The following is a 22,500-nucleotide window of genomic DNA, read 5'->3' as shown; positions in this document are numbered from 1 at the left end:
TCTACACGAGGTATTTTTCATATCGTTCTTTGTCGGTATTAAAAAGCTTTTATCGCAATTCTTTTGTCAAATTCACATTTATGAGAATACAATTGGACGTTATAATGTACATATAATAAGATGATACAATGATAATCATGCGAATCGTACGTAGGATGACGTAATATTATGAACCCCTATTTCCAGGGAATAATAATTCGCTGATTCTCCTAACTATCGACCGTGTTATATCCTCATAAATCCATTTGATTATTTCGCAGAGATCAATCGGAAGCTATTTAGATTACGATAGGCTTCGTTTCGTCGTAGCGTGAAATATGAATATGTATGTTCCTTTATTATTATTATTATTATCATTATCAATGTTATTATAATAATAATAATAATAATAATAATAATTATTATTATTATTATTATTATTATATTTACTATAGAGCGTATATAACCATAATGCAAAACGATAAGATACGTTGTTTCGCATCGCAATATGATGCATTAATCGACCACAGTCCCTCTAATCCTTGTGAATCCATTAAACGTCGTATAACGGATAGAACACGTTCGATTCGCCGAATAAATTTCTAACAAGCCGTTGCGATGCCCGAACCAACAATTGAACACAATCATCGTTTTCGTTTAGAAAAAGCTTCATCCAAGGGGTAGATATCTTTCAGTCGGAAACATTTCCACATTTAAACTACTCGCGCGCCGTGCTAGCAGGAAGAACTTTATTTTCCTTTTTAGAAAACATTTTCCCTTTTCTCAATTGAAACCGTTGAATTTCTGTTGGCGTTCGTTGAATTCTTGAACGCCATGCTATTCCGGGTGTAACAGGAATGGAGAAGAGGGGGTGGGTGGAGCGGGGTGAGAAAGAGAGAAAGAGAGAGAGAGAGAGAGAGGGAAGCAGTGGTGAGTGGGCCCGCGATACGAAAAGGAGTCTCTGAAAATGGTTGCTGCCGCCACCATCGCTCCGCGAGTTAACTAATGAATTCCGGCGCGGTTATACCTCGACGGCTCGACTGCATTTCGAGGTCTTATCGTTGGTTGGAAATCAGCCTGCTTGGCAGATGTTCGCTAAAATCTCGACCTCTCTCTCTTCTTCTTCTTCTTCTTCTTCTTCTTCTTTTTCTTTCTCTCTTTTCTTTTTTACTTTTCTCTCTCTTTTTTACTCTGAGCATCCACAGAGAGCATCACCTTTACCTAACATCCTTTCTTCGTCCAACGAAGAAGATAACAACCTAAGACGCTAAGTGCAAGCTCTTCGAGAATGCAAAAGCAGTAGCATCGCGAATGCAGCCACGAAACGCATTTTCCTTTTCGTCCTTTCACGATCAACCTGGTGGCATCTTGAATGCTCATAGCGAACACTAGTACAATCCTTTTCTTTCAAAATAAAAAAAACTATTTCCTTTCTAGTTTTACCTTAGAAAAGTATTCCATTTCGATTGGTCTTGTTATATTCGTATCTAATAAAGAAATGTTATCGTTTTTCTTGCTACTTTTCTTTATCGGAAAGGAAGAAATAAAGAAAGATAGAAATAGAGAGAGAGAGAGAGAGAGAGAGAGAGAGAGAGAGAGAGAGAGAGAAAGAAATTTTCTCTTGATCAAATTCTACAGCCAATTTACGATCGGTATTTCGAGTTTATCTCATTTACCATTACGATATTAAACATTACATTCGTAAAATATCAAAAGGGATATTTTCAGTTATGTTTGGAAAAAGGAAAGAACCGGAAAGAAAGAAAACGAAAGCAAAAGAAAAGAAAGAAAGAAAACAGATATACCAGCGATATTAAATTTTGACGTTTTCTATTGCTTTATACGAACGAACAAAAAAAATGTGGAAAAAGCATATAGCAAGAGAGAACGTTGTATGGAATAAAAAAAAAAGGAAAAAAAAAAGGAAAAAAAAAAGAGAAAAAAAAGAAAAAAAAAAAAGAAAAAAAAAAGAAAAAGAAAGAAGTGATAGGAACGCGCCAACGTTGACTTTTTTCTTTTTTATTTTTATTTATTCTTTTTTTTTTTTCATCATCATCGAAATCTAAGGAAAGAGAATGTGCGTTTCGCATTTTTTTTTTCTTTTTTTTTTTTTTTTTTTTTTTTTTTTATTGCTCCGACATGATTCTATGAATTTACATTCAGACAGATCTACAAATTATAAAGTCGTTTGGAACGAACAAAGTAAGTACGAGTCCGAGGCGTGCTTCCCAAAGCTCATCAAACTCGATGGAAAGGAATTTTTATTCATCGTCTTTGGATCGTTTTCGGTCCCGCTAGTTTTCATCGTCCAATTAGCATATTGCTAGCTTTTCATATAACGGCCCTTGCTCGTCGCTTGAATTCCGATTGTAATTTCCGCATTTGTTTCCGTAAGCTTTCGAGTTGGACGATCCGAATTGAAAGAAAGAATCTTTTCCTTCGGGAAGCTTGTGGCAAATCTCTCTCTCTCTCTCTCTCTCTCTCTCTCTCTCTCTCTCTCTCTCTCTCTCTCTCTCTTTCTCCCTTCCTCGTATTTTGATCTCCCTCATAGAAGGATCTACCCCTTTTGCTTTTTGCTGAACCAGAGAGGGAGAAGAACGGAATTCCATAATGCTAGTTTTGTCGAACTTAACGAGTTTTCAACCGATTAGACTTTTAATTGATATTACCTTATAAAACTGATTAAAATTTTCTATATATATATATGTATATATAAAGATATATATATATATATATATATATATATATATATATAAAAGTATATAAATCTTTACTCGCTGTTTTAGCTTACATAGTTAATTTCAAATTGACTTTATTGTTTGCACAACATTGACTGTTTACAAATTTTATATTGTTCAATATCGATTGTAAATGTAACTTTGTAATTTCTTTAGATCTCGCACGTTTTGACAACTTTTTATCTTTTAATCCGGCCGACATGGAGAACGGTAAAAAAAAAAAAAAAAAAAAGAAAATAAATACGGGCTTCTCTTCTTGACCCGGAATAATGACGACCGAAGAGTACTTTATTTTTAATTTTATTTCATAAGAATTTTTGTAAAGTGCACAGTATCGTAGTTTTAAAAGTACACTGAATGCCCCGGCGACGGCCGCCGACTCTCTCAAGTTTCGTTCCAAGAACTTTCAAGTATACCTGTTTCTTCCGGAGTGTACACAAGCATATTTTTTTTCCTCCGGCCGAGTTTTACGAGGGGAAATGAAATTTTCTTCCACTCGACCCTCGATGATACAATCACGTTTCTCCTTCGTAGAGTAACAGGAAATTAAATTCTTTTTTTTATCCTTTTGCTTTGTATTTTTTAATTTTTTCTTTTTTTGATCTCTCTTTCTCTCCCTCTCTCTCTCTCTCTCTCTCTCTCTCTCTCTCACTCTCTCTTTTCATATCTGTCTGCCGCTTTTTTTTATACAATACCGCAAAAGATAATGCGTAATGTAAGAAAGAGAAACGAGAGGAGTCATGATCATGGATGTTCAGCGCAAAGTTTTAATAATATCTCTCCTTTCGGTCATCCGATAGCGATGTTATCCCATTCGAGTAATAATGGAGTGGTGGGGATGAGATGGTAGCGATAGAAAAGGAGAGATGAAATTAGGGGTAAAAATGAATAATATCATTTTCGCCAAACGAATCTCTCTCTCTCTCTCTCTCTCTCTCTCTCTCTCTATCGATATAATAAAGATTCGTTGATAATGAACTTATCGATGATAGCTTTTTTTTTGTTTACTTCTTTTCATTTTGAAGATGTAAAAAAGAAAGAGTTATCATCGTTATCATCATCATCATCATTAGAAAGGTGTATTCATTGATTCGATGTAACAGTGAACAGCTTTCTAAAACGTTTGTTCGTGCAATCTCGTAACGGCTTTGTCGTACGAAACGACTAACCCCCTCCTCGTTTTCCTTTTATTTGTCTTCCCACTCTCGAAGCTTGGCGGCACATCCACAGACTCTGGTGTCTACTACCTCCTTCAGCATTCTCATTGGGGACGAACTACGAAGGACAATATGCGTTGCTACCACCACGAGACAGTCTGTTCTTTGTCTCTCTTAAGACCACCCCTCTTTCACTCCACCCTTCACCGGACACATTTCTCTCTTCTCGCGAGAAACTTTTACGATCGCCACCCTCTTCCATCTTCCATTCTGGCTTTTTACCGTATAAAAAAAAAATACAAAAAAAAAAAAAAAAAAAAAAAAAAAAAAAAGAAAAAAAAAGAAGAAAAAGAAAGAAAAGAAAAGAAAGGAAGGAAGAAAAAAAAAATAAACGATACAAACGTTTCCTCCACTTGCGAACGAACAATTTTCTCGTTCCCTTTCTTTTTCCTCGGTATAACCATTTTCTTGTTTTTCTCTCTCTCTCTCTCTCTCTTTTTTTTCTTTTCTTTCTTTCTTTCTGTTTGTTTGCTTTTCTATTTTTTTCTTCCTTTTTTCTCGTTAGAAAAATTTAGAACAGACATTACTAGCAGTTTATCTCGAAAGTTCATGATTTATATTTCGATATCAGATCGGTAATGGAAGTTGTAAAAAAAAAAAAGAGAAGAAAAAAAAAAGAGAAAGAAAAGCAAAAAAAGAAAAAAAAAGAGAAAGAAGAGAAGGGATGGGCGGGCGGGGGGGCGGGGTTAGGGGAAAAGAGAATAGAAAAGAAGGAGAAGAGAAAAGGAGAAGAAAAGTTGAAAATTTATCGAGGAAAATACAGTGAAATTTCATGGAGCATGGAAACTTTGAGAAACGGTCGAGGTACGCCTGGCGTAAATTTAATTTGACACCCGATACCGTCCCCCATTTTGTCGTGTATGCCCAAAATGTGTGCTCGAGCAAAGGTGTGTGTGTGTATATATAGATATATATATATATATACATATATATATATAGAGAGAGAGAGAGACAGAGATAGAGAGAGTGTGTGAGAGGGATGGGAGAAACGTCGCGTTAGGTGCTAATTAAATGCGTCCTTTGATAGGACGCAAGGCTCGCGGAGAAGCTCATGTTGGACGAACGCTTCGGTAATCGTCGTAAACGATCGATATCGACGGTCCCTTTCTATTAGAGCTTCTCGTGCATCCTGTAATAAATGCTAATTAATTTCGTGCGTCTTTTTTTATCTTGTGAAAGTAATTAAAAATAAAAAGAATGAAAGAAAGAAAGAAAAAAAAAAAAGAAGAAGGAAAACGGAACAAGAAAAGAAGAAAAGAAAAAAAGAACAGAAGAGAAGAAAGAAAGAAAAAGAAAGACGGAAAGAAGGAAAGAAACGGAAGAACGGAATAAAAAAAAATATAACCTAGGAATCATTTGAAGACAGAGATCAATCGATCGTCCTCGATCCAACGAGCGAGATGATTCCGGTCTAAGCGATAATAGTGCTACTCGACGAAGATGTATCCGTTTTAATGAGAGAAATTTCATAGAAAAAAAAAAAAAGAAAAAAAAAAGAAAAGAAGAAGAGAAGAGATGGAACAGATGGAAAAGAAAAGGATGGAACGTCGGATGAGAACGAATCGATGCAAAAGAGAGAGAGAGAGAGAGAGAGAGAGAGAGAGAGAAAACAGGAAAAGGATAGAAGGAAAGAAGAAAAAAAAAATAGAAAGAAAGAAAAAACCAACCGCAATTAGATTAAATCGAACGACCCAATCGATTCTTTCGTTTTTTCTTGATTCAAGAGCAACGGATTTCGTGGCCGAACGAACGAACGAACGGACATATCGATGTATATATGTATGTATATCTACAATTTTAACTTTTTCATTTTGTTGGTTGGACACGATCGTAAAGTAGATCGTACCTTTGCGATTCGAACGATACGTTCCGCTTATATACATATATACGTGTCGCGTCGTTAAACGACGCTCGATTAAACCAAATTGCAAAGATATTTGTAGATCTCACGTATATACGTATACATACAAAACGTATGTATGTTACATACGTTGTTACATTAGCTTCGATCCGATTTATCAACGTGGACCCTCTATTTCACCCTCTTTCTCTTGATCTCGGTAGACTGAACATTAGCGGCTACTCTGGATGAAAGCGTTGACAGTCTGAGTAAGAGAATGATAGAGAAAGAGAGAAATAAAGAGAGAGAGAGAGAGAAACAGAGAAACAGAAAGAGAGAGAGAGAGAGAGAGAGAGAGAGAGAGAAGGTCTTCGCTCGCAATGGAACATTAACTAATTAGCTCGAACCGGTCTCCTTCTCGTAACAGTTTCAGGGAAACTGACAGACGCTGCTCGGTTATCGGGAGGCGGAGACAGATTATGTTAGTTAGGGAGAGAGATGTAATTAAGTCTCTCTGACGCGGTTAACTGAGATCACCAACGAGGTAAACTAACTGCCGTGGCTCTCCCGCGTTACCAATAATGCCATAAGCAAGATGTAGGACAGACTGATATATGTATAATATAAGAGGTGATGCTCCCGATCTAATGCTATTCGATGAGTGGACTACATTCAAGTCGGAGCAAGTTATTATTTATCTTCTGAATCAATGTCGGATTACATCGGAGGAATAAATGACTCGATATATATATATATATATATATATATATATATATATATATATATTCGAACTAGAATGGTATATGTTCGAGTTTTAATGAGAGTTAAGAAAGAGAGTTAAACTCCCTATAGAATAATTTACAGAATTATCGATATAGATTAAAGGTGAATTTTTCGACATGTTTTTTTTTATTGTTTTTTTTTTTGTTTCTTTTTCTTCTCTTTATATGAATTATTCAAGCAAAAACATTCAACCTTTTCGTATAGTCATTGAAAAATAATAATAATGAAAAGCCTTTCCAACCTTTTCGTGTCCACAAGTTTCCTATTCTTTCGAAAGACGAAAAGGAGTGGAATTAGACTCAGTTCGACCTACTTTTTCACGATAATTTAAAAGCCTCAAGGGAAACGAGCACTGGTGTTATGTCGAGCAATAAGTCGACGGTTTTCTTGTGGTCGCGTGATCAACGCGATAAATCGTATTTAACAACCAACGTAACGGTGCGGTACCCGTATTTTCTTTGAACTTTCATAGTCGTCATTTTTTTTTCCTTTTTTTTTCCTTTTTTTTTCTTTTTTCTTCTTCTTTTTTTCTTTTTTTTTTTACAAATAGAAAAGAAAAGAAAAGAAATAAGAAGAACTTGTTCGATTGATCGAAATTCGCAAAGAAATTATACAGACAGAATATAACTGGGTTGGACATCAAAAATTGTTGTTCTTTAAATTTGTGATCGTACTTTGCTTCTTTTCACATCTTCTTCGTTCTCTACGAACAAGACAAGAAGAAAAGAAAAATGGCTTTCGCATTTGTATCCTTCGAGATTGCGGGATTGTTCCTTCGAATAGTATCAACGTGAACTCTAAAGAGCAAAAAAAGTACACTGTGTATTCGCGGAATGGGAAAAGGAGGAAGAACTTATGGCCGTCTTGTGGAAAACTTCCTTTCTCTATCTCTCTCTCTCTCTCTCTCTCTTCTTCTTCTTCTTCTTCTCCTGCTTCTTCATCTTCTTCTTTCAACCATTTCCGGAAATCCGACATGGAGTCGAGGTGAGCGAAAAGACGATGGTATTTCTTTCGATACCGCGTAAAGGCGTAGCAAGGTAACGATTTCTATTATAAAACGGCTTACTAACGCATCACCGTGTGTCACATTTGACCTTCGTCCTTAGCGTTAGCTTTGACGCTGACATAAGCTGCTTTCTTCTGATTCTCTGATTTTCCAACGACACGATACACGGCCCTTCCCATCTCTTTCTTTCTTATCTTCTAACATACAAACAAAAATTCTTTAATACATTCTAATTGATACGTTTCTGTATTTAAAGAAATGTTAAAGTAAATAACGCGAGTGCATTTTTTAATTCTATTAGAAAAACAAAAAGAGAGAAAGAGAGAGAGAGAGAGAGAGAGAGAGAGAGAGAAAAGAGAGATAAAATTATTTTTATCGAGCTTATCGAACATCCACTTTTTCTTTTTTCCTTTCCTTTTACGACGGATGACAGAAAATCGACAAAGGCCATCGAATCATCCTCTTATCATCGTTGCCCGATACCTTCTCGAATCTATCATAAATCAAAGCTCGGGGGTCAGGTCTAGACGAAGGTACCAAACAAAATCCATAAATTTCCGCTCTGCCGCGCCCGTGGTGGTTTCCGTCAGAAGTTCTCCAAGTTCCGAAAGTAGTATTTCTGTGCTCGTGCCTTTGCCGTTGCCATTGCCGTTACCGTCCGCCGCCGCCGCCGCCGCCGCCGCTGCCGCCGCCGCCAACACCAACGCCGCTGCCGCTCGCCTTCGCGACTTCCGAGCGAAGCATAAATAATGTCGAGGGTAGGGGGATGCCTTACGAGAGAACAGTAGCATCGAGTCTCGAGAGGAGTTGGAAGGTTGAACTTTAGTCTCTCTCTCTCTCTCTCTCTCTCTCTTTCTCTTTTCTTTCTTATGCGTTTCTTCGTTGTTTGTTTTATCTTATTATTATTGTTATTATTGTTATTATCATTCGATGTTTGCTTTCAGTAAACAAAATGAACAGTGGAAAAATTTATTCTCAAGATTTAGCTATGTTATATTTTATCAAGTTTCAATTCAATATACATAAGTACATGCATACATATGTATCACCATAGTACGTAAATTTAATGTCGTATCTAATTCGAATAATCGGGCCACCAAGCTTCATTTTCTTGAAACGTAGAAAATTAGGTCGTACATATACCACGACGAATTGTCGGGAGAAAGCATATCTATGGGAGTTTCAGAAAGAAGATTGGCCACGATAAATGACTAGCCTTTCTCTACGATGAATAATCTTGATCTAGGATCTTTTGAAGTCGAAATTACTTTAGTAACTAGTTATCACTTACTTTTTGTCGGTCTCCCTTATCAAATTAACGGATTATTATTACAAGTTCTCTTTTCTTATTGGTTCTTCCATTAAAATCATTAGATATTTCTTGGATCTCTAGAGTAGACTCCTCCATCCAATATCCAAGTACCACCGATATACTGTACAATCCACAATATCGAACCGTATTTCGTTTCGTTCCCGATATCGAGAGTAGGTATCTACTCCGTGAATTTTATCCGAAATCTTGGAATAAGCTTTCGTGCTATGCGCGACCTAAGTTTTTTCTCTTTTTTTTTTTTCTTCTTCTTTTTCTTTTTCTTTCTTTCTTTTTTTTCTTTTTTCTACGTAAGGCAACCTACTACGAAGTTTTTCGTTCTCTCGTATAGAAACTCAAAAGACGACCGTGTATTACGTAGACGATAGAAACTAGACAGTCGTTGGAAATTTTCAGGTGGCGTTGCTATGAATTCCTGTAGGAACATACCTTCACACACACACACACACACACACATATATATATATATATATATCACATTTTCTCTTCTTTGGCGAAATTCGATACAGGCACCTCTGAGAGACAGTCATACCTCTGCTTTCGAGATCAAAGCTGATATCGGATATCGTCTATGAGGATGCGCTAAACTTGTACGTGTTTCCAGCTTTCACCGGTCCTCCATTTTCCTCTTTCATCGTCTCTATCGGCATCTCCATACGGTTTCCCTTTGTTTTAGTCGATCCATTGAAAGAACAAGAAAGCTTTTCTGCGTACTTGCAGTGGTCGATCGCAAATTTCCTATCGAGTTCGTTCGATTCTCTCTCCCTCCCAATCTCTCTCTCTCTCTCTCTCTCTTTCTTTCTCTTTCTCTCATTCTCCGGTTTCGCGACGCGTAATGAGTTCCATGCTCTCTGACTTCACCGTCTTTTGTTCCGCGTGATAAAAGGCCTGACGATTTCAATTAGGCCGGCCGACAGTCCTCGGGAAATATCGACTAGAGAACTGCCCCGGTGTCGCGTTTACCTTTCACGCTTTTCACTAAATCGAGCGTGGAACTTGTGCCAGGTCAATTTTCCTCACCAAACCCATATATCCTATCTATCCTATGTACTTTGTGTACGTACATATGTATCTATGTGTTCATGTATCTATTACACCAACATGTATACACAATTCACATTGCATCAAATCCAATACTGTCTAGAATGAACTAATCTTGACGATTTACGTTTACTTACGATAGGATTTAATATGACTGTCACAAAATTTCAATTCTTCCTTCTAACAAAAACTTTCAATGCGTGCGGTAACATAATCAATCGATTTTCTCCTTCGTAATCGACCGAAGCTTTTCGATGCAGAGCTGCCACCGGTTAATGACATGAATCAAGAAAGTCTCAGGAGTATCGATTTTAGACACGCCGTATTCACGATGAAGATGAATCCGTTGTCTTCGTTGAACTTGGCTACGAGAGAGATGGATAGAGAGATGGATAGAGAGATGGATAGAGAGAGAGAGAGAGAGAGAGAGAGAGAGAGAGAGAGAGAGAGAGAGAGAGAGAGAGAGAGAGAGAGAGAGAGAGAGAGAGAGTTTGCGTAATTCATCAATGTAATTAAACTCGTGCATAACTAACACTACGGCGGGCTAAAATGGGCAAGGGATGGGGATGAGAGAAATGGGGTAGGATTATCTAGCCACGCGCTAGCTCTTAATGGCCCGTCAATTTTAACTCTTGACTTTTGAACGAAAGTCGAACTACTTAAAAATTTTAACGTGGTATCTGATACGAAACCGGGACTTTGAAAATTCAATGAGATTAACGCGTGAGTTAAGTCTCGATTCATAAGGTATGATACGTACGTACATGTACATATGTACGTATAAATGATATTTTGTAGAAACCTCAGATAGAAAATATCTAGATGTTTCATAAGACATATAACATTAACTCTAAATGTCCGTACAGTTTTAAAACATTTAACGATATATTACATTACTTATTTATCGATGCAATTTCTTAATCCATTTCTCACTTAGACGTTCTAACAGAACATACAATTCGTGAAACGGTGAACTACTTACACCAGTCTGATCCTAATCACACGGTGGTGATTCCTCTGTAGGTCATTTTATTTCTCTAGACGTAGGAGTCTCTGAAAGCGGAATGGACTTGTCGTGTATCGCCCCTGGCCTTTTTCCCTTCTTCAACCCGCTTCTTTCCTTTCGCGGTAACTTCGTCGTCGTTCGTCTCTAAGAGAGTAGTTGCCAGGTTACACTACACTGTATAGAATAATACGTTTCGAGAAGTAACCTGGCCAAAAGAGGAATCAATTTTCCTTCAGCTTCCTTCCATCGACTTCGCTATCTCTCTCTCTCTCTCTCTCTCTCTCTCTCTCTCCTTTCCTCCCTATCTCTTCTCCCTTCTCTCTATCCGCTCTACGAAATATATTAAAAAAGAGTAGTACAAACTTGTACTCTTTAATCGTCCTCATGAATATCCAGGAAGATCGGTTGGAAGTTAACGATATAGGGATGAGAGTCTGAGACGTTGTTTCAGCGTCTAGAATAGAACGTAGAATAGGACGTATACCGTTCGTAAGAACCTAGAGATTCGTAATCTAACTTCAAATTAACGCAGCCTAATTCTCGTCCAATTCCCAGGCCGTCGTTTCGAAGGCCCTAAGGGAGAAGCAACATAGAATGTCGTCGTCGTCTTCGTCGTAGTTGTCGTAGTCTTCGTCTAGTCGCAATTCGCTAAAACGAGTTTCGATAAAGTTAACGTGCCGGCTACCCACCGAACGGCTCTACATTTAGACACTTAAGTAAGTTAACCGACTGCATTGCAAGATTCCGTTAGAACGTCTCTACGTGTGGACATTTGCTATCTTCTTCTTCTCTCTTTCTCTTCTTCTCTCTCTCTCTCTCTCTCTCTCTCTCTGTTTATTTATCTTGGTTACATCTCCATCCTCTATCTTTCGATGTTTACCTCTGGAAGAGAAGCGTACACGCAATATTCGTAGTTTCTCGCATCCCTCTTGACAAACTCGTCGCACGTCGCGTCTGCGTTGCGTGCCAAAAGAGAGAAAGAGAGAAAGAAAGAGAGGGAGAGAGAGAGAGAGAGAGATTCACCTTCCGGCGATATGCGGAATTGGCTCTAAGAGGTAAATTGTGTTGACACGAGAGAGGAACGAACGAATCGATTGTTTGTTCTTCTCTTTCAACTTACTATGCATGTATATGTATATATATATATATATGTATGTATGTATGTATGTATGTACATACGTACGTACGTACGTAACTACGGCTTGAAACTCTTCCGAAGGACGTATTATAAACCGGATCGTCAAAGTAAAAGCTCGTCGAGAACGCTATCTTCTTCGGCGACATCTCTCGAAGGTCTCATCCATCTCCTCGTCCTCATCTTCCTCCTCCTTCTCCTCGTCCTCATCTTCCTTCTTCTTCACCACCTTCTCCTCCTCTTCCTTCTCTTCATCTTTTTCTTACTCTCTCTCTCTCTCTCTTTCTCTCTCTCTCCCTCTGTTCTTTTTCTTTTTCTTCTATTCTACTTCGTCTCTTCCGGAAACTTTTCTTCATCAAGAACGGACGGATTCGCCTGGTTGGATAATTCGAGCTAGATCTTATATTTGTTCTTTTTCAACTTTTTTTTACGAACATTTGTATTACGTCGGTAGACGTAATACAAGAAAGAAGAAGGAAAAAAGAAAAAAAAAGAAAAAGAAAAGAAAAGAGAGAAAAAAAAAGAATAACAGTAACGGAGTGCATTGATATTATTAGAAATATTTTCTCAAAATGTAAATAGATTTCATTGTCGAATTTTGCCTTGTATACGTTATTTCTATTTACACTTTTTCTTTCCTCTCTCTCTCTCTCTCTCTCTTTTCCTCCTGAATGGCGAATAACAGTCCTCTCTTTCTACCTCTATATCGTACACATGTCGACACATTTGTTTTTCTTCCTCTCCTTTCATCTCTCCACTTCAGTCATTCTCATGTTTGACGTGCACACAACGACAGTGGCCGTATAGTCGAAGGTATATCAACGTTCTCGTGCGTCCGTAGCAATTTTGAAAATTAACCGAAACGCGTTGCGATGCTAATCGATTAATTAGCTCTGGCGGACAGTCGTTTGCGCCCGGCAAATCGTTCCGCAGTTGCGAGAGGAACCAACGAAACATCGTTTAACAGGCCGGTGATCTCCGCTAAAGTTTATAACGTTTAGCGCCGCACGTACGTGGTGTACTACCATTTGTTCTACCTGCATTTACAATTCGAATGCTGCTAATCCTCATAATCGGTGTACGCGCCGTCGGTGTCATCCGTTTGGCTTCGTTCCAAATTAGTATCCCGGTATATAAGACACAAAATGTATCACGCTTATATTAAAATAAAAAGTATAATAATCGTTGGTGTATCAAGGAAGAAAAATGAAAGAATAGAAAAAGGAAGAAGAAAAAGGACAACGAGGAAGAACAAAAGGAGAATGAAGGAAAGAAAGAAGGAAACAAAAAAATAAAAAATAAAAAAAAAAAGAAAAAAGAATAAAAAAGAAGGAAAGAAGCCTAGTGGAAATAACAAAGCTGTCGTCGGGAATGAAATCGTGTAAACGATCGTCGTTGTGTATCGACTATTTATAAATGCGATCCGGTATGTTTCAAGCAGAAAAGATTTAAACCAATCACCGATCAGCAATGCCAGGGGATTGAAAAATTCAAGCGTGCAACGAATAAATATTTCCTCGGCAATGGTCGCTTAAATCCCGTATGAGAGAAGAGTACCGATTTCGAATCGTAACGTAGGATCGATCGTTCGATCGATCGGTCCCACACAACCGATTGCTCGTCCGATCGGAAATTCATTTTTTGTAAATCGCCTCGCGACGCGACCACGTGCTGGGAAATATTTTATCTAGCCATCCCGTTGCACCGCACGATGTCTAAATACCCTCATCCAGCGTGACGTTACTTGCTGGAGCGATTCTACTCGCGACCGGACGATAAATCTGATAATCGCTGCCTGGCTGCACGTACAACACTTCTGTCTGACTCCGTTCGTTGTTGGTACCTTCTGTTCTACTATGATTTTCTGACGCACAAACAAATATTTCAATAATCTTTATTGCATGTTTTTAAATAAGACCGTACCCAAAGTTATTTTCTTTTAAAAGCTCATTGATTGGAAAATCTTTGATCGGAGGATGATCAATGAAAGAAAAACAAAAAGAAAAAAAAAAGAGGAGAGAGGGATCGCATTCGGTATCCGATTTCTTTCTTTCTTTCCTTTTCTTCTTTTTCTTTTCCCTTTATCGACGTCATTACGTGACGACGACTCTCAACGATTATGTAGAACGCTGTTTGTTCAATTGCAAATATCGAAGAACAAAGACGCGCTTGTATCGTTTTATCTCCGTCGAGTACCAGGAACGCAAGGAGCCTCTTCGTTTATTCGATTGACACATCGAAATACATAGGGGGGGGGAGGGAAGGGGGAGAGGAGGGAGGAGAAGATAAAATGAATTTGGTTTATAAATGCGAATTATGCGAAACGTCTATTGGCAATTTTCGAGAGCGTCGAAGCGTTTGTTTCTATGGCACGTGGTCGAAATGCATTTAAAGACTTACGATTCGACAATGGAACAACCGATTTCGTTTAGTTCCATTGGAATAGTAGAATGAACGGCATTAAATGGGTTAGCCATTTCGAGAACATCCAAACAGAGGATGATATTATTGTCGACAGAACTTTCCTGGAGGGATATTAGCAGAACGTGGCACATTTCGAGATCCCGAATATGCCAGAAGCTTGATTATTTGAATTAACGAATGAGACTAACTCCCGATCTCGACAGAATTTAATGAATTTAAAATGATTTCCTCTGATCGATTCATCTGTCATCCTCCGACCAACAATGCTTATTTTATGCATTTAATTTCACGGTTTGACATTTTTCTAATAATAGAGTTTATTAATAAATTCTATTAATAAATTGTCGAATTTACAATAATAGATTGGGTTTACAATTGACGATATTAAATATCGTAATGATTTGTATGATTTTTTTTCTTTGTTTTTTATTTATTTATTTATCTTTTTTTTTTTTTTTTTTTTTTTTTTTTTTTTTTGAAATCCTCGTTGCCTTTTCTTTACTCCTTGCCGATTGGACTGTAGTTTGGGGATTATCGGCATAAAACGCACGTAGAAAACGCGCGTGCAAACATCGACGACGACGGTTCATTAAATTAAATCCCGTATACGAAGCGACGTATAAACGTGAACGTGTGAGTCCGTCGCGACGTGCCGCGTCGCCGTAATTTCTCCCAAACGTTTTGCCGATTTTGAAGCGTGCCAGGAATATAACAAGTGGAAATCGTTTAAACGTTATAATATAGTTTATACGACGTCCAGCCGTACGGTTAATACCGATTTAAGAAATTCTTCATGACGATCCCATTTTCTCTTCTACAAATCTTTTCTTTATACGTATATATATATATATATATATATATATATATATATATATATATATATATATATATTTTTTTTTTTCTATTCTTTTTTTTTTTTTTTTTGTAATGAAACAACACTTATGAATCGACAAAATGATACGATACGAAAAGACAATGTCAATTTTCACATCGTCTGTCTTAAAGTTTTAATTATATAATAAGGTAGAATATCCTGTTTAATTCTGTTGTAACCGATACACATGTGGTCGCCACAGTGGTGATAGAATTGCAAAACTAGGTGGATTGCATAGTCATAGTTGCAGCTGCAACGAGTTAATTCGTAGTAATACGCGCGTCCATACATATGCGTGTACGATGTATCTGTATGTTTCTGCGGTTTGTGATAAAGCGAGATACATATAGACATCTTGTAACGTTATACACTCTATTTGACTCTTTTCACTTGTGGATCTTTTTAATATTTTTATTTCTCTTTGGACATTTCTCTCTTCACGAAGAAACAAGAATATATCTATGGCCTGTAGATAGTTTCGTTATTATATCGTTCAGTAGCTCGAAGATACAAGCAAATCCGTGCAGGCGAACGAAGGAGGAAGAAAAAGAGGGTGGAGGTGGCAGGAAAGGAAAAGGTGGGGAGGACAAAAGGGTGAATGTGCGATGCATCAATTCCTCCCTCTCTCTCTCTCTCTCTTACTCTCTTTCTTTACATCTAGATGCAAGCACGGGTGCCAATACGTGCTCGGGAACCGAATGTTACTATCGTACCTAGCGGTACTTTGGTCGCAAGCGCGTTCTTGTCTCCTCGAAAGAGTGGTACTTTATCGATATCGAACCCGGTTAAAGCTCGAATACAGAGCTCAATACATACGCAAATCGCAATTTTTTCGCGAATACTTATCTACTTACTTAATAATGATCGTTCGAGATGAGAATCTTTATACTTTGTTCGCCTTTTTTCCCTCTCTCTCTCTTTCTTTTTTCTTTTCTCTTTTTTTCCTTTTTGTTACAATTAATACCCAATTCGCAAAGTCGATCGATTCCCAAAAAAAAAAAAAAAAAAAAAAAAAAAAAAAATAGAAAAAGAAAGATAGAAAACCAAAAACAAAGTAATATCAGTGCATTTTGATCGGGAGTATTTTTTTTTTTCTTTTTTTTCTTTTTTTCTCTTTAACAATATCTTTTATTTCTCGCATCGGTAGACGACTGAGATAGTTTAGCAACAATTAGTACACATTGTGAATCGGTCTGAACTTTAACCCGCATACGGCATCCTCACGTACTTAACTGTATCCTCTTTCCTCCCTCACCCCACCCTTCTCTCCATCGGTCCAGACAACCGCCCACTCCATTCGATATAATAGTACCCATTCGAATCCAAACTATTTTGCTTAACAATTGAAATTCTGGTCTATGGAACTACTCTGAAAAGCCTTCCCGTTGAAGTTGTTGGATGGGACGCGTGCAAACGTAGTTCATAGCTTGGATCGGGATATATTCTGGTCTATGGTCTAGAGATTCTCTTTCCATTTAACAAACACGTACTACTTACTTATTTACTTATTTACTTATGTGTTTCGAAAATTGAAAATTTTACATATAACGATATAGATAACCAGTTTTTACAAAATATCATACGCCATTGTTTCTCTCTACCTTAGAGTCAATTAGAATAATTAAAAGGCATCCATACAAGTATAAGCGCATTCGCGATGGTCTTTAACTTTAAACGTGAAATACAATTGGTATCCTATATTACTTCCCACCTCTCCCTTAAACTTTCCTCCATCATTTCGCAGGAAGCCTAAGCGAATGTGCAAAAATAATGGACAAACGATACAATTTCTCACAGAGAAATTACTGCGGCTTATCCGAGTCAAAAAAAAAATCGACGCCATTGCATACGAACGAAATTAAATCGAAGGACATTGTCGAATGGAATGAACAATTATCTTTGAAAAAAAAAAAGAAAAAAAAAAAAGAAAAAGAAATCATCTCTTCGCGGTAAATTACTTTTCTCTTTTTTCTTTTTTTTCTTTTTTTTTTTTTAACATTCGCTCGTCTACATTTTATTTATTGGATTAGTGTTTTGTAATTTGTGTAAGTTTGGAAACACGCTCCTTGTATTCGTATTGTCTCCGGTTGTATTTCGAGGATGATTATTTAAATCGATCTTAACGAACTTCGTCTGAGAGAAAACGTTGAGAAAGAAAGAGAGAGAGAGGGAGAGAGAGAGAGGGGGAGAGAGAGTTGACTTTTAATGCTATTAAAAAGAAGTTCGAGGAAACGACGTCCATTTTCTTCTTCTTTAGTACGACAACATTTCCATTGTTTTCTCGAATGAAATCTTTTAGGGTAGGGTGTATACCCTATGTAAATAGACTTCAAACAGCACTTACTATTCCACGAGGATAGAGCAAGTTTGGTAACGCTGTTATAGCGTGTGAATGGAGTATACGAAGCACCCCTAACGAACCTATCCCAACGAAGCAAACAAAGATATTTGACACCTGCTAACTCGCCCTTCTATCTTTTCCATCTATATCCATTCCTTCCTATTCGTTCGCACGGTCATTTTTTGGAATATCGCAAAAAAAGACTCACACGATTTCGGCAGGCTTTGTCAACGGGAGATTGTTCGTCAACCATGAAAATAGAGAGAAAAAGGGGAGAGAGAGAGAGAGAGAGAGAAAAATCGATAGAACTCGCTTCACACGGCGGCCTCTGTTCGAAAATACCCCCTTTGTCTTTTTATCTTTGATGTTTCATCTCGGACTCGTGATAGTAATCCGATGTAAATTTTTAATCCGGAAAGCAGAGAAATCCATCGTAGGTGTAGTATGCTCTATAGACGAACGAATTCGATCGAATTGTTTTCTAACGAAAAAAAAAAAAAAAAAAAAAAAAAAAAAAAGGAAGAAAATAGAAAAGAAAAAACATTTCTCTTTGATACGATACAAGCGAAGGATGATGATTTTTCTAAAGAAAAAGAAAATAAATAAAAACAAATACAACAGAAAAATCTTTCTTTACAATTATCGACAATGAATCAGGTAATTTATCTTTTTGCATCCTTCCCTTCCTCCCTCCTCCCCCCCCCCCATTGGCGTATCTGCGTCAATGTATTTCTCATTGTTAGAATTAATCATTAATATTTCGATAAACATTAATTGATATTTATCATTGTCATACTTAATTAATTTACACAACTAATATATTCCATATATATATATATATGTATATATATGTATGTATATTTTGTTTTTAATATCATATATTATAAGATATACATATATTATAATAAATTGATATAAGATTGAATTTTATATTAATTCCTATACGTTGTTACTTCGAACAAATTTTCCTTCTATTGGCATTTTCGTTTTTCTTTCTCCTTTTTTCTTTTTTTTTTTTTTTTTTTTTTTTTTCTTTTCTCCTTTCACTGATGATCATCGGCAAGCTATAATAGTTGAGGCTACGTATAGATGCAAACCCGAATCTCTGGTAACGGTAAATTGAAAGCTTCGTTCGGTGTCCTCTTGATAGAGTTTATACGATACCGGTTGGACGATCCGCTTTACGTTCGATTTATCCTGTGTGTCGCTTCCCTAACTCGAGATATTCGATATTGGCTCGGAGAAGTCGGAGAACCCCTTCTCGTATTTTTAAATTGGAAGAGCTTCGCCTGGCATCATTGAAAGTAACTCAGTTCACGAAGAGACGAAGAGTGGAACCTTCGATAGCCACATCATGAAACTCTTTTCTTCGTTGTACCCTCTGTCCTATCCCCCTGCGCCCTCCATCATTCGCCCTACCTTCCCCCCATTCGCCCTGTGCCCCTCTTTTCACTCCTTTTTTCTCTCTTTTTCTTTTTTCTTTTTCTTTTTTTTTTTTTCGAGAACCAAACTTATCTTCTTCTTCTTCTTCTTCTTTTTCTCCTCATTTTTATTTTCGTTTTTTCTTTCTATCTTTTTTTTTTTTTTTTTTTTTTTTTTTTTTTTTTCCTTTTCTCCTCACGCCACTTCCTTTTCTCGCATCGCACCGCACCGCCGTCGAATAAGCCAAGCGAAGTACCTTTTATCCGCGTGATAATACGTGGAAATCAAAATCCGATTGAAAACGAAAATGTCCATTCGTCTACGCGATCGAAAAATACCTCGTTAATTTTGTCCTTTTCGTTTTTTATTTTTCATATTGAAAAAGAACGAAAGTAAAGATATTTATTTGCTTGCTACCTTATTTAATAACTTATCTGCGATACGACAATATAATAGAAAAATGTTTAATCTTCTTAAAGTGTTTACTCTTCTCTTTTTTTTTGTTTCTTTTTTGTTTCTTCTTCCTTCTTCTTTTCTTTTTTCGTTGAGTTTGATCGTCTCGTCGTTAAATATAAAATCTAGAAATGCACAGGAACCCTTTGTCGTAAAAATTCTAAAAGGTCAGTATGTAATACAGGTCGAGCGTCATTCCGTTGGATGGAATCGAAAACACGATTGTAACGTTATTTCTAGTATTTTACATTTTACTGTTTACTGCAAATCGAAAAAAAAAAAAAAAAAAAAAAAAAAAAAAAAAAAAAAAAGAAAAATCAAAGAATCAAAAAATCAAAAAATCAAAAAAGAAATAGAAAAAAAAGAGATAAAGAAATAGAGAACGTCCAATTTCGACGTTATTCGACCGTTTCTTTTATTCATTTTACATACCGGACATTTTTCTTTCAGTAGAAATATACAAAGGAGATTGCCAAGGGAAAGTTGGAAAAATTGCGAATACTCGGCAAAATATCGTTCCGTTGAACAAGTTACATTGAGATTTTTACATATTAGAAAATAACAGGAACGTTGTTGCAAGCGAAGGGTTGCTGACCTTCGAAGCGTGCATTCGTATTCCCTTGGCGTGGAAATCGTTCAAAGACAAGTCCCTACTTTTTCTTTCTCTTTACGAACACGAACGTTGTCAACGTCGTCCGATTCGAATCGAAAATCGATTTACTTTCTTCACTCTCTTCCTTCGTTTCTCTCTCTCTCTCTCTCTCTCTCTCTCTCTCTCTTTCTCTCTGTCTTTTTCTTTCTTTCTTTTACTTGTTTGTCCATCGTTACGACACACAAACATTCTCTTGTAACTACGTACGTATCGAAACGTACGAGATGCGTTCATCGGTTCGAGGTACCAAAGCTTCCTATAGAGTATACCAAAGAATTTTCTAGCAGGTTATATTCTTATCATTTTGAGATTTATCATCTCTCTTTATTTAATATTTATCTTTCTCTCTCGTTCTTTCTTTTTCTCTATATTTCTATCTCACTTTGCACAGTCACTTAGCGTATGTTTACTTTCTCATTGAAAAATATTCAAACGAATGTGTATCGTAGATTGTCACGTGATCGCTGTGTTTTTGTAGCTATCGTGCCGTCATCTTAATTTACGTTTTACGTATGAATGAGTCAATCGTATTTACATTCGTAGGAGAACAAAGATCGTGCGAGATTTTAATCGTCATTAATGTTAAGATCATAACTTTTAATCTTTTTCTCGTTTAATTTTCATCGTATTATTATCGAGTGTAACTTGTTATTATGCTTATTTTATTTTTATGTTTTTTGCTTTCTCTCTCTCTCTCTCTCTCTCTCTTTCTCTCTTTTAATTTTATTTCGACCGCCGATAAAAAAATCGATATTTCTTACGAATAAAATTTCTCCCTTTTTGTTACTACGTAAAAATGGTCATTTAAATAATCATTTGTTTTTCTTATTGGATACGAGATCGATTATATTCTTTCTATTTGTTGAAATCTTTTCGAGAAAGATCACGTGAGCGTCCCAGTTCACGTACGTACCTACCTACCTACCTATCGTTTATATTAGAAGTCATCCGACTTGTTTAGTCAACGAACGAAGTCAGTGTACTTACAGAAAGAAATTACACTCTATTTCTGAATTCGCATAATAGGATATATACCGTCTTCCTTATTGTTTCCGCGATATTTCGAATCGTTGAAAGCCATTGACGTTGGAATTTCGCGCTTTCAAATTTTCTTCTTCTTCTTCTTCTTCTTCTTCTTGGAATTTCGTTCGGCACGCAATAAGAAATAAAGAGAAAATATTCGATACTAGTTGGAGTTCTTCGAAGGAAGCAACCTTTTCAGTTTCAAGAATTTCATTTGATTAGCTTCCAAATGAACAGAGAAAATGGAGGAACAAATTTGATTTCGAAATTGAAACTAAGAAGTTTCTTATCGACTTCGCCAAAAAATCGATACCACAAAGAAAGAATCAAAGAATATTTACGAGTTACTTTACGAAGATCTTTGGTATAAAACTTTCAAGATTTTTCGAGACTTTTTCAACGGGAGTTTCAACGGATTTCAAAGTGATCGTATTGCCGTAGGACGAAGGACGAAAGGGTAGCTAGAAGGGATTTTGTAAGCGACGAATGTATGGGTCCCTCTCTTTCTCTCTCTCTCTCTCTCTCTCTCTCTCGAAATCGATGAAAGTGACGCTAACTTCTCGTACGTGTTCGGAGAACGTACCATTTCTCCTAGATGGAGGAAGGTAGGAGTCGAAACTTGTTTCTCCCGATGATCCACGTGACGGCAATGTAGAAAACAAAACGGAAGCGATGAGCGCATTCTGCTTTTCAATTTTTCTGAAATACTCGGGACGGATGCCAAACGAATTTTTTTGCGAACGTGACGATATCGATTTTATTCAATATAGTTCGTTCCCAATGTATTAACATTTTCTTTTTTTCTCTCCTGTTATATAAATTTTGCCTGTTAACATTTAATTTCTTTCTTTTTTCTTTCCCTCCCTCTCTCTCTCTTTTTTTTATTTTTACACGTTATCTTTAGCAGAGGCGAGTAGAAAAAAAAAAAAGAAAAAAGAAAAGAAAAGAAGAAAAAAAAGTACTTTGAAGAATGAACTCTAATTTTCGTTAGTCATTATCTTAATTCCACGTTCAACGTTCTCTATCCTTTTAGAATCCTACCTTTCCATTCTCTTTGCACGAGCACGGCTGATTCGAAGAGTCGGAGGCATTCGCGAAACGTGCCTGCGAAAAGAGAGCGGCTCGTCCTCTTTTCTAGCTTTCTCCCAACGATGTCCTTTGTGATCCCTTTTTGGTACGCCTCTAGCTACAAAATGTTCGGACCTGACGTAGACGTCTGTTACGAACCAAACCGAC

General features: G+C 36.9%; 1 protein-coding gene across 1 annotated transcript in view; it reads right to left on the bottom strand.

Annotated features, from left to right (window-relative positions):
• Window positions 1–22,500, bottom strand: part of LOC124948095 (bifunctional heparan sulfate N-deacetylase/N-sulfotransferase) — a 297,073-nt gene that overhangs the window by 144,359 nt on the left and 130,214 nt on the right. The gene's annotated exons all lie outside the window — the stretch shown is intronic.

The sequence above is a fragment of the Vespa velutina genome, chromosome 3 (assembly GCF_912470025.1).
Source record: "Vespa velutina chromosome 3, iVesVel2.1, whole genome shotgun sequence".
NCBI lineage: Eukaryota > Metazoa > Arthropoda > Insecta > Hymenoptera > Vespidae > Vespa > Vespa velutina.
This window is presented reverse-complemented; position numbering and strand designations above follow the sequence as displayed.